Source organism: Pleurodeles waltl, chromosome 1_1, assembly GCF_031143425.1.
Source record: "Pleurodeles waltl isolate 20211129_DDA chromosome 1_1, aPleWal1.hap1.20221129, whole genome shotgun sequence".
Lineage (NCBI taxonomy): Eukaryota > Metazoa > Chordata > Amphibia > Caudata > Salamandridae > Pleurodeles > Pleurodeles waltl.
In genome coordinates, this window is record NC_090436.1 from 624,714,825 (window position 1) to 624,726,851 (window position 12,027).

General features: G+C 48.5%; 1 long non-coding RNA gene across 1 annotated transcript in view; it reads left to right on the forward strand.

The window, feature by feature from the left end:
- The first annotated feature begins 480 nt into the window (after window positions 1-480).
- LOC138283531 (uncharacterized) overlaps window positions 481-12,027 on the forward strand; it is an 84,069-nt gene continuing 72,522 nt past the window's right edge. The window contains exon 1 of the long non-coding RNA XR_011201279.1: window positions 481-561. This is a non-coding gene — a long non-coding RNA (uncharacterized lncRNA). The remainder of the gene's footprint in view (window positions 562-12,027) is intronic.

Sequence of the window (12,027 nt, forward strand, 5' to 3'; positions counted from 1 at the left end):
AAAAAGGACTTCTACAACTGCACGAAGCACACTTGTTTGTGCTTGCGTTAATGCACTCATACTGTTCTGTTAAAATTATATGCATAGGCTTTTTTAAATTTTAATTTGCATTGCAAGCAGGTGGCTGCCAAGTGTAGATAGTGGCAAGGGACATGTTTTCTTTTTTTCTGTTTTTTTGTGGCAATAAATAATAACTATGGTACCACCTTGCTAATGCTTCATCCGTTGACTTTGCCAATGTTTGTTTTTTATTTAGGTATAGCAATACACAGTTTTTGTGTTTACCAGAGCTCATACCATTACCACAACAAAACATTACAAAGAGAGGCTTTGGTTGAGCCCCCTTCAGCCATTGGTTGCTTTTGGTAACCCCCTTCAACTATTGTTTTTTGAAGTTTCCTTCACATTTTGTTTCGGTCTACAGGAATATTTCGTAGGTATAGTGGTGATTGGCAAAGTAGTTTGTGTCTATGGCAATCAGCGGCAACCACGAGTGATCCAGTTTCTCAGTAGCCAGAAAGCAAAGTGAGCTACAGCATCTCCGATCAGTGCTCCTCACAGGTATGTCAGGTTTGGCCTCTGTCATCAAAACCTGTTGTTTAATTTTGCCATGCACACTTTTTATCCATATAGCATACCTCACTGGAATTTGAGGGGAAGTCCCTCATCTAAAATGACAGTCGTGTCTTAAAGTTGGCATGCAATTATCTTACATTGTTGATCTCCACTTGAAGTTCAAGGGAGAACCACTAGATTCTGAGGGGAATCATCTCACCTAAGATGGATGTTGAATCATGACGTTATCAAGAGGCTGGGGGAAAGCATCTATAGGCTTCCATCTTTTTCACTACAGAAAACGCTCACTGAAGTGCATGCAATGAAGAAAGAACATTCCCCTTGTGGCCAGTACTGGTTTGTGGGGGCAATCAGATCACCAAATATAGTCGTTGCATCACGAAATTGAAACACAGCAGCAGTTGCAGGCTTCCGTCTTTACATCGGTAGGGGTCAGGGAGCAGGGGCATAGCTTGTTCAGTATGACTGGGGGGTTGTTAGCTTCAAATTTCCCGACACTCACGTTGGCTTAGATGTTAAAATACATTATACAGCAAGCAGGGCGCACAAGAGGTGCATAAGGGGCAGTGGAAAGGGAGGGGAATGTGTATTGGTAGGTGGACTAAGTGATAGAATGTGCAATATTTAGTGAAATAACCAACATTTTTAAAATCTTTCCAACAGAGAGAGGGAGAGAGTGTGTGTGCGTTTTGTCTGTGTGTAAATAATCTTGGTGAAATCCGACAGACACCTCACCATATCTGACTGAGAGCACCTGCACCCAAGTATTTATCACAAAATACATTTATTAGGAGGTGTAACCCCCCCATCCTCCCCTGAAGCAACACAGCTGTCAGGGAGGTCCCTTCTCTTGAAGTGCACGGTCCTCAGCTGTCCAGCTACAGTCACAGGTGGAATCCGTGAGACACCTGCTAGGTGCAGGGGAAAACAAGGTGGCCAAGCAACACCTTCTGGGCCAGCTGCATGCCAAATTAATAACAACTCCATTTATTTATTTATCTGTTTTTATTGTTGGCATCACTGATTTGAGCCCTTATGATAAAAAATATTGTTTGAAATAGAGTGTATATCAGGTCTTTAACTTTTAGTCAAATAATTAATAGTAGTGATTACAAATGACACCAGGCAGTTCTGCCTTGGAGAAACACTGCAGCAACAAGCATTTGCAATGCAATACGTCTCGCATTTGTGAGAGTTAGAGCTATTGGCACTGTAAATGGCAATGGTGGTTCTTATGACATTGGCGGTCAGGCAACTGCCACACCAGCGATGGCGGTAGTACTGCCCCCAGGCCGGCGTTAATGACTGCCAAATTATTACAATGGCACTGATCCCTCCCATAGACAGCCAATGTACCACCCCAAACGCCATTGCGGTATGACCACTGACCACGACGGTAGCAATATCCAGGCAGGCGGAAGACAAGGATCCACCCACCATATTATGACATAGCAGACTGCCAGGATTTCTGGGGTGGTAGCAATGCCACCAAAAGCATGGCGGAAACACATCATAGAAAAGGAGACACACACCCCTAGGGACATAGAGGAGTCCGCGGTTGTCATGGAACCAGAACTGGAAGTTTTCCGGATGCTGTACCACATCATGGCTGTCTAGGAGCACCAACGCCGACGAAGATGATGACGGTGAGTACAGCTGCCTAGCACACAAGGGAGTGATGGAGGGAGGGGAGAGTGACACACACACATACAACACACACCATATACACACACCACACACCCACAACTATCTGCAGAGTAAATCGACTGTAACAGAACCCAGGAGCAAAGAAAGCTAGGACCCATACCTCGTTCCTTCCAGTTGGATGAAGAGTCCACATCAAAATAATACAGAAATACATATTTACAGGCAGGGCCATTGGCCAGTCCAAAGTCTGAAAATGCCCACAAGGCAAAGTCCAAGTCCCAACTTGACTCCTGACATCAGGACTCCACTGTACAGGGGCATCGTGTTGGGAATAGGCAGACACCTCAGGGGGGTGAGGGGCTTCTTTTTGGGAGGGGGGTCCTTGGGTATTGGAGGGGCCGGGTCTTTACCCTTCCGTTTTGGGGGTGGAGGAGTGGGCTTGGTGTAGGGGGGCCAGAGGGCCACTCATGCGCCCCTTAGTGGCAGCTGGAGTCTTAGGGGGTGGAACAGTACTTGATATGGTGCTGGAGGTACTGGGGGCTGGGGAGGTGGGACTTTTCTCTTATGGGCAGGACGGGGGAGGGATAGGGAAGAGGTCAAGATGGGAAACGCAAAGCTTCTTAGGACACGTGGGGCGGGCTGTGGGAGGAGGTTTGGGAGTGGAGGTAGAGGGAGTGGTTGTAGGAGGAGGAGAAGTGCTGGACTTGGGTGCTAGTGCATGGACAGTGTGCATGTGTGAGGTGGATGGCTGTTGGGGGTCTGAGTACGAGCGTTTGTGTGTCTTTGGAGGGGGGCAGACAGGGTAGGGATGGTCAAACAGGACATGTAGAGTGATGTTGTGGTGGTGTCTGCAAGTGAGGTGGGTGTTCTGCATGAGGTGGTGATGGTGGTGGTGGTGACTGCATGTGATGTGTGGGGTGCATGTCTGTGGGTCTGCTGTTGTGGTGACTGTGGGCAAGGCTGTGCAGGTGGTAGGTTCTGGGACTGTTGATGCTGTGCATGCAGGTGTGAGTGTTGATGTGACTGTGAGGGAGGAGGAGGAGAGGAAGACAGTGGAGGCAGTGGCTGATGTTGTGTGTGCATCTGTGTGTTGGCTGTGTGTGTGCTTGTGGGCTGAAGTGTGCTGCCTGTGTTTGTCTGTGCGAGTCTTGTCTGTTGTTTTGGGTGCATGCTTGTCAGAATGTGCGTGGGATGGGTTTGGGGAGAGGAGACTGAGGCTGGGAAGTGGTAGTCGGAGGGTGGACGGAAGAAACAGGGATACTGGCTGCTGTCATAGAGGAGGCCAGAGACTGAAACAATCTCTGTAGGGCCGCCAACCCACCATGAATGCCCTCCAGGAAGGCATTGCATTGCTGCATCTAGGATGCCAGTCCCTGAATGGAATTCACTATGGTTGACTGCCCTACAGAGATGGATCTCAGGAGGTCAATAGCCTCCTGACTTAGGGCAGCAGGGCTGACTGGGGTAGGGCCTGAGGTGCCTGGGGTGAAGGAGACGCCCACCCTACTGGGTGAGCGGGCAAGGGCAACTAGGTTGGGGGCTACTGGGAGGGCGGTGCTGGTACGGGGGTGGCAGACGATCCTGTAGCTGGGGTGGTCCCAGAGGGGTCCGCCACTACTAGGGAGCTCCCATCGGAGGAGGAATCAGAGTCAGTTGTTTCAGCTCCTGTCCCGCCCGTGGTGCTCCCCTCGCCCTCTGTCCCACAGGTCCCCTCGGCGTCGGTGTACACTGCCTCCTGGGTCTCGTGGGCTGCAGCTCCCTCACTCACCGGTGCCCCTGCTCCTTCACCAGATGATGCTAATGCAGACATGGACAGGATGACAAAAGGAGATGGGGGAGAAGAAAGGGAGCATAGGGTCAATCACAGCACCAACAGCACAGATGGCATACACATCACTATCACACACTGGGACTAAGAATGGGCAGTATGGCCCCCACAGCATACCATTGGCTAGGTACTACAGCAGGTAGGACCCAAACACTGCCATCTGCACACCTACTTGGATCAACTAAGCCCTGTCTGCCATGGAAAGCCAGCTACCTAGCTATCAAAAATATGCATGACACCCAAAATACCTAAGCTGGAACACACAGCAATGTCTAAACTGGCATATTGGGACATCCACTGACTTGAACCCTGCACCCAAATCCCATGACAGGCAACAAATGATGGTTGTCTCACACACACTACTGTGATGCCCTCAAGCGCCCATCCAGCTCTGGGTAGGCCGCCACCAGTATGCAGGCCATTTGGGGGGTCAGGTTCCGACGGGCACCCCTCCCTTGTTGGGAGGCTGTCCACAGCTGGGCCTCAACAGTTTTCCGGGCCCAGCGTGTCAGGTCCTCCCACCGTTTCCTGCAGTGGGTGCTCTGCCAGCTATGGACCCCCAGGGTCCGCACGTCCTTGGCGATGGCACACCACAACCCCTTTTTCTGATGGGCGCTGACCTTCAGAGGAAACACAGTTAGAGGGACACCATAAATCAGGCAATCCAGCTTGTCACACATATGGCCTACGTACTGCATTTGCCCCTCATCAAGCACCCACATGACCCGTACCTCTGCATTAATACTGCCACCAGCCATACCCCTGCAAATGACACACTGCCAGCACACACACACATATCTACATGCAGCCACGTCACATGCAACGTTCCCATGATGTACTCACCTGTTGGTCTGGAGGCCCATACAGGGGTAGGACCCCATCCACGAGCCTCTTCAACTCCTTCGACATGAAGGCTGGGGCCCTTTCCCCTGTAGCACGGGCCATGGCGGTACCAGACACAGGTCACAGCAGCACACACAGTGGAGATGTAGTATAGTGGAAAGTCAGGAATCAAGTGAAGTAGTAGGAAGGAAATGGCAGTCACGTCCGCGGCGGTGAACACCATCACTGCCGGCGTTAATGATCATTGGTGCTTGAACTCCATAGACCCCCATGTTAGCCAATGAGGAATTGCACGGTGGTGCAGACCGCCTCCTGCCATGACACCTAATACCTGGCGGAGTGAGGTAACTTTCACCTGTCCCTCCATACAGGACAGGCAGTTGCCATTTTCTACTGCTTGTGCACATGTATTGATTTAAAAGTGTGTCATTGGAGTCGCCTGTACACACCTCAACTATTCCAGTGTCCAACATAAAAACATACTCTGTGTACTATGATGTTGTGTGTCCATAGTTCCTGTTGTCACTCCCTTCTTACTTTTGTGTCACTTTGGTACCAACCACCGTGGAGGAATAGGAGGAGGAGGCAAGCACCCATGTACAGACCCCTTGTGGACTTGGCTACACTGGAGGACAGGCACATCATACTCACCTATTGTCTGGACAGGGCCACAGTCACAGAGCTGTGTGCACAATTGGAGCCTGATCTGATACCTGCTATCCCTAGCACCACAGTAATACCCCCTCTTGTGAAGGTACTATCAGTGCTTCATTTCCTGGCAACAGGCTCTTTCCAGGTGACAGTGGGCTTGGCTGCAGGAATGTCACAACCAATGTTCTCTAATGTGCTTGCAAGGGTTTTGGATGCCTTGCTCAAACACATGTGCAGCTACACCGCATTCTCCCATGTGGATGATATGCTCACTCTGAAGGCTGGATTCTATGCAAGAGGACACATACCACATGTGATTGGGGCCATTGACGGCACCCATATTGCCTTGGTCTCCCCCCAGGGCCAATGAACAGGTGTACGGGAATAGGAAGAGTTTCCACTCACTCAATGTTCAGATGGTGTGCCTTGCTGACCAGCACATCTCCCACGTCACTGTCAAGTATCCTGGGTCGGTGCATGATGCCTTTGTCCTGAGGAATAGCAGCATCCCACATCTGATGGCACAACTACAGAGGCACAGAGTGTGGCTTATAGGTGAGCCTTAGTCCCCACCCAATGTATGTCAGTGTATGCCTTCAGGAGTCATACCCCATGCCATTGTGCAAGGCTAATGTGTGTCCTTCACTTCTTCCAGGTGATTCTGGCTACCCAAACCTGTCCTGGCTCTTGACCCCTGTTAGGAATCCGAGAACAGGGGATGAGAATAGGTACAATGATGCTCATGGGTGTACCAGGAGGATTGTTGAAAGGACCTGCAGTCTCCTGAAGGCCAGGTTCAGGTGACTACATCTGACAGTTGGATCCCCATGCTACTCCCCTGAGAAGGTCTGCAAGATTGTTTTTGTGTGCTGCATGTTGCACCATTTGGTCCTCAGACACCATGTGCCCTATCTGCAGGAGGAGGGGGGTGCCTATGCACCTGTGGCAGCAGTGGGCACTGAGGACAGTGAGGAGGAGGAAGAGGAGGAGGATGTGGACAACAGGACACATATAATACAGCAGTCCTTCCAATGACACTCAGGTAAGAATGTTGAACTAAACATTTCTCCATTAAAGTGTTGTGCTGTGTGGCTGTAGCATAATGCCAGTCACTACATTTTTATCCCAACTGATTGTCACCTTTGCCTTCCCTTACTGCAGATGTTGGTGTGGCTACACAACAGTGTAATGCTGTGATGTGTACAGACTGCTAAGACACATATGTAAGATGGATCAACATAATATAGGACATTTGCACAGGATCATGCAGTTCAATACAGTTAATTACATTGTACATTTCCTTCAGATAAAGCACTATCACTCAAGTTGTGGCCAACGGTGTTTATTAATAAATCAGGTATACAATGCAAAGTGCAATAGAGTGGGGTGATGGAAATGTCCAGTGTAATGGGCCAGTCTGTTTGTTGCACAGGTCCAGTCTACAAGGGGCCATTGGAAGGGGAGCAATGGCAGTTCAAAATGTACATGGTGACACAGTGCAACACAAGGGTGACATTCTGGAGGGGCTCATTCCTGGCAGTGGTCTTGGTCTTGACAACTGTTTCTGGTGTCTGTCTGGCTCGTAGGGAATGTTTGCGGGGTGGTTCTCCTTCTGTAGGGGCAAGGGTGCTGGTGGCCTGTGGGTCCTGTGGCAGTGGCTAGTGGTAGGGGACCACTGGTGTGCTGTGTACTCCTGCATGATGTTGGCTATGTCACCCAGCACCCCTGCAATGGAGGCCATGGTGGTATTCAAGGCCTGTAATTGTTGCATGACCTCCTGGTGGTGTTCCCCCTGCAGCCACTGGTTCTCCTGCATGATTTTGAGCACCTGACCCATCCTGTCCTGATATTGTTGGTATGCCCCCAGGACATTTGTGAGTGCCTCCTGGGCAGTGGGTTCCCTTGGCTTGTCCTCCCCCTGGCGCACAGCTGTTCTCCAACTGTCCCTGGCCCCCTGTGCCTGTGTCCCCACTCCCACTGACACCAGGGCCCTCATTGTCTTGCCTGTGTGGTGTGAATTCAGGTCCCTGTACAGGTGGGCACACTACTGATTGATGTGTCCTGAGGACAGTGGTCTGTGGGCGTTGGCTGGCTGCTGTGGTGTTAGATTCTGAGGGGGGGGCTCTGTGGTGGACTGGTTGTGTAGTGGGGTAGCTGACTGACCAGTGGTCCCTGATGGGCCAGGGAGTTCATCCAGATCCAGAGCTCCTGAGTTGCTGTCATCACTGGGGGCATCTTCTGGTGAGGGACTGGGTGACCGTGGCACCTCCTCGCCGTTGACACTGGCTGAGGCACCTGTGGGGATGTAAATGATGTGTTATGGTACATGTCTGTGACATATTCCGCATTCCTAGCTTTCCCGGTGACAGAGTTGTTGTCCTCCCACCTATAGTGGTGCGTGTTGATGGATTGTGGGTTTGTTAGTTCTCCATGCGGTGCATGCATTGGTGGTAGGTGTGCATGCAGAGCTGGAAGGGATGTGCATGCAGTGGGTATGGCATGCAGGGCTTGGTATTTAGGTTTGGTAATTGGGGTGGTGCACTGTGTGAGATGGGGTGGGGTGGAGAGAGTCAGAGTGAGGGGTCAAAATGGCATGCAGGTATGGGGAGGTGATAGGTTGTTAATGGTTACCCACCAGTGTCCTTTCCTCCGGGTACTCCAGTGAGGCCCTCGAGATGCAGTATTGCTAAGACTTGCCCCTTTCATGCTGTCAGCTGTGGGGGAGGAGGTAGGGGTCCACCGCCAGTCCTCCTGATGGCGAGCTGGTACCTTCTCCCATAGGTCGTTCCACCTCTTCCTTATGTCATCCCTTGTGCATGGATATTGTCCCACGGCATTCACCCTGTCCACAATCCTCCGCCATAGCTCCATCTTCCCAGTAATGGAGATATGCTGTACCTGTGCTCCAAACAGCTGTGGCTCTACTCTGACTATTTCCTCCACCATGACCCGCAACTCCTCATCAGTAAACCAGGGGTTCCTTTGTGGGGACATGGGTGTTGTATGGTGTGTGTGTTGTGCAGAGGGTGATGTGTGAAGTGGTGGGGTGTGTGATGTGTGGTGCATGATGGATGAATGAGTAGTTGTGGTATGTGTGTGCAGTTCTCTCTGGGATTGGCGTGGCAAAGTGTAGCGGTCTTCTCTTGTTTGAAAAGGTTTGTGGGTGTGTGGAGTGTGTGTATTTGTGTCAGGTGTGGGTTTATGGTTCTGCCCAATGATGTCCTGTTTTGTTTTTGGGAGGCCCTATCCGCCTTGGCAGTGTACACTGCCAATGGTTTACCGCCATTGAATATCCGCTGTGGTGATTTGTGGGTCATTATTTGGAGGGCGTTGTTTTGGTAGCGTAACGGTATGGGTGGTAGTTCTGACAGTTTATCGCGTTCAGTGGGTCTGGCAGAGTTGTGGTTGTGGCTGTTTTGTGTTGGTTTTGAGTGTGTGTGTCATAATCTGGCAGACGGATGATCGCCTCCGCAGCAGCATGTTGGCGGCAGTCACTGCGGTGGTATTCGGAATTTACCGCCAATGTCATAATGAGGGCCAATGTCTTTTACCTATGTGTTTTGGTTTGGAGTGTAGAGGATGTATGCCAAGTGCCACAGCAACCATACCAGGCCTGTTGCTGCAGTAGAGAGGACACAACATGGCTGCCATCTTGGGAGTGTTTTTGCCTCATTCCTACAGACTTGCTGTGATATTATACAGAGAATTTCAGAGGGTGATGGGGAAGTGCTCTGCGCATGTAACAGCAACTGTGAGGGGTATTCGAGGTGGGGCCTCTTCAAACAGGAAGCAGTGCTATTCAAGCTCTGTTTTAGACAGTGCTTCTGGAAGTGGCATCTGCAAGGTCGCAGTAGCTGTGAGGGACTGTCATCAAATCCATCAAATGCCATCAAAGTCAGACACTATTTTGCAGGCCATTTATGACTCCCACTCCTCACTTGAAGGGAAAATTAGAGAACTCCAAACTGATGTCGCCTTGCTGCACCAGGATTTGCGCAACACAGCATAGAGAGAGGTGCGGATAATGGAAACAAAGGGCACTCTGAAAATGTTGCACAATATGGGTAGCAACCTCTGTCATAGGACTCCTGTTATTGGAATGAGACTGATGAATTTGGGGCAGCAGCACCACCGCTTGTGGGTGACTGAGTCAATCCCACACTGTCTTGTCTGCTGTCGGCCCAACCCTTTTGGCTAGTTAGCAGCACCTCACCCAAACATAGAAAGCAATTTGTGGCACACATAGAACGAAGAAAAAATGCAGGATGGTTTTCAATACATTTATTGAAAAGACTGCAACCTACAATGAAATATATGAGCTGCAATTATTAGGGCAATGAGACATAGTAAGATTAGGATTGTCATATCTAGTGAGAATAAAACAAACAACACAAGCATATCAGAATAACAGGTAGCTAAGATCCTACCTAATTCCTAACTCCTAAGTGAGAGAATAGCAGTGATAGCCCAATCTGTCCTTACTGAGTCCATGAGAGGAGCACTCACCCCAAGTACCTTAGAACAAGGGTCTGTCCGCGTCTCCTCGGCTGGTTGCAGAATCAGGGCTGAGGTCAGCAATGAAATGGCATAAAGCGTGGATGGGTATCCTGGCCAGAATGACCTCCCTCCCTTTCTTTGGCCTGTACGATGTTTTTATAAGGAACATGTTTCTGTTCTGTGAACTAGGCCTGACATGGGCATAAGTGTCAGACTGCTTATGTACTCTTGTGGCGACAATACTAGGTGGATTATCGTGTACTGTTCTTGTCAGCCTTGAGCAAAGGTACATGGTTAAATGTCATGCACAGAAATAATAACAACACTTTCGCAAAATAACAGCTGATTAAGAAAATAAAACATCCCCGATGAAAAGCAGGCTGACTAAAATACATAAATGAAATCAGAGCACATAAGTAGGTAAAACGGCACAGGCCGCAGCCCTAAGCTAAACAAAGATATGTGTGCCCAAGCAAGGTGTAAAATGAACCCACAACACCCTCCCCATTCTCGGGGCAAGGGTGCAAATTCTAAAACTATAAACACTAAAAGCATATAAAAATATAAAAGAGATAAAAATGTCGAAGTTGACAAGCAAGGCCAGCCAACAGGCAAACCAATTTAAATGGCAATTTAGTATTTGAAACAAAAATGCCAATGATCGAATCTCAACAATAATTATGGTCCTGCAGGAAATCTCCGATGTCAACAATGGTGATGGAAGCCAAGAAGGATTCCACTTCGGCTCTTTGGCAGCTACTAATGTGAAGAACGTAACCACTGTTGGCAAAGTTTACCCACAAAATATATTGTAAGGATACCAGAGTGCTGAGCTGTGAAGTAATGAGGGTCTGGACGGCAGGCTCCGAAATCCCATGTGGAATTTACAAAATGTGCCTGACAACCATTTGTTTCCACTGGCCCCAATAACCACCCACCAGGATGTGAAGGTGAGAAATGAATGGTACCACTCTGAACCCCACTAGTAAGCTGCTCTTCAGTGATATGTAAAAGTGTCTGCCAGTTGTTAAATTTAGCTGGTGTTGGGATACTGGTCAAATTCAGTTCTTTTATTTTTGCTATTCCCCGGCAAGTCATTTGGTAAACTGTGTCATTTAAAAATATAATTTGCAAGGAAATAAGGCATGCTATAAATAAAGCTTCCCTACCCTGTATTTGCCAATCTCGTGTTGCCCACACACTCTTCAAATCAACAGTGTTTTTCTAAAACTCATAGCCCTCAACAGCCAGTTGGGAAACAAAATAATTCGAAAATATTAATTTTGTGTCAGTTAGCAATATCTTTCTCACTTTAGAAGGAGTTAATTTAAAGTAATATGATTTAGCATTTTTGCCATCAGGCCCAGAAAAATATGCAGACTTTTCTACATATGTTTTGGAACTCTCACTGGTGGGGTCGGACAATGCTCCCATTGTGTATAATTAAAAACTGATATTAGGGTATTAGCTTGGTGCAGAAAGTTATGTCCATAATGATGGTAACAGAACATTTCCCCATAATTTGCTGTGTTCATATATACCTCTTCACTTTCAAATACAGTATAATATTCAAGCTCAGAAAGCATGTTTTATCATCCCAGCCATCAGAACAACCCCAGGTGTCATAATATAATTCGTAGAAACTTTGAAGACACATGGATTTTGAATTATCTCAGTAGGTCCAAATGTATCATATGGTACTGTATATCAAACAATCCCATCGGAAATCAGAACAGCTGAAATGTTCACAAGGGACAAGTCTCTTCGGACCTTCTGGGAAGAAAGGTAAGGTGTTAAAACTCATCCAACAGTTCAACAGCAGAGCATCAGGAAGATAGTGACCATTTATCAGTAAAAAGAAAATGATGACAAACCCAATCCAAAGCAGGAAGGGAACCAATGTCAGCAGTATCCATAGATAGTACCATTGACAAACCAAGTAACTGTTTTCAAGCCAGTTGTAAAGCTTACATGTTTTTGAGACA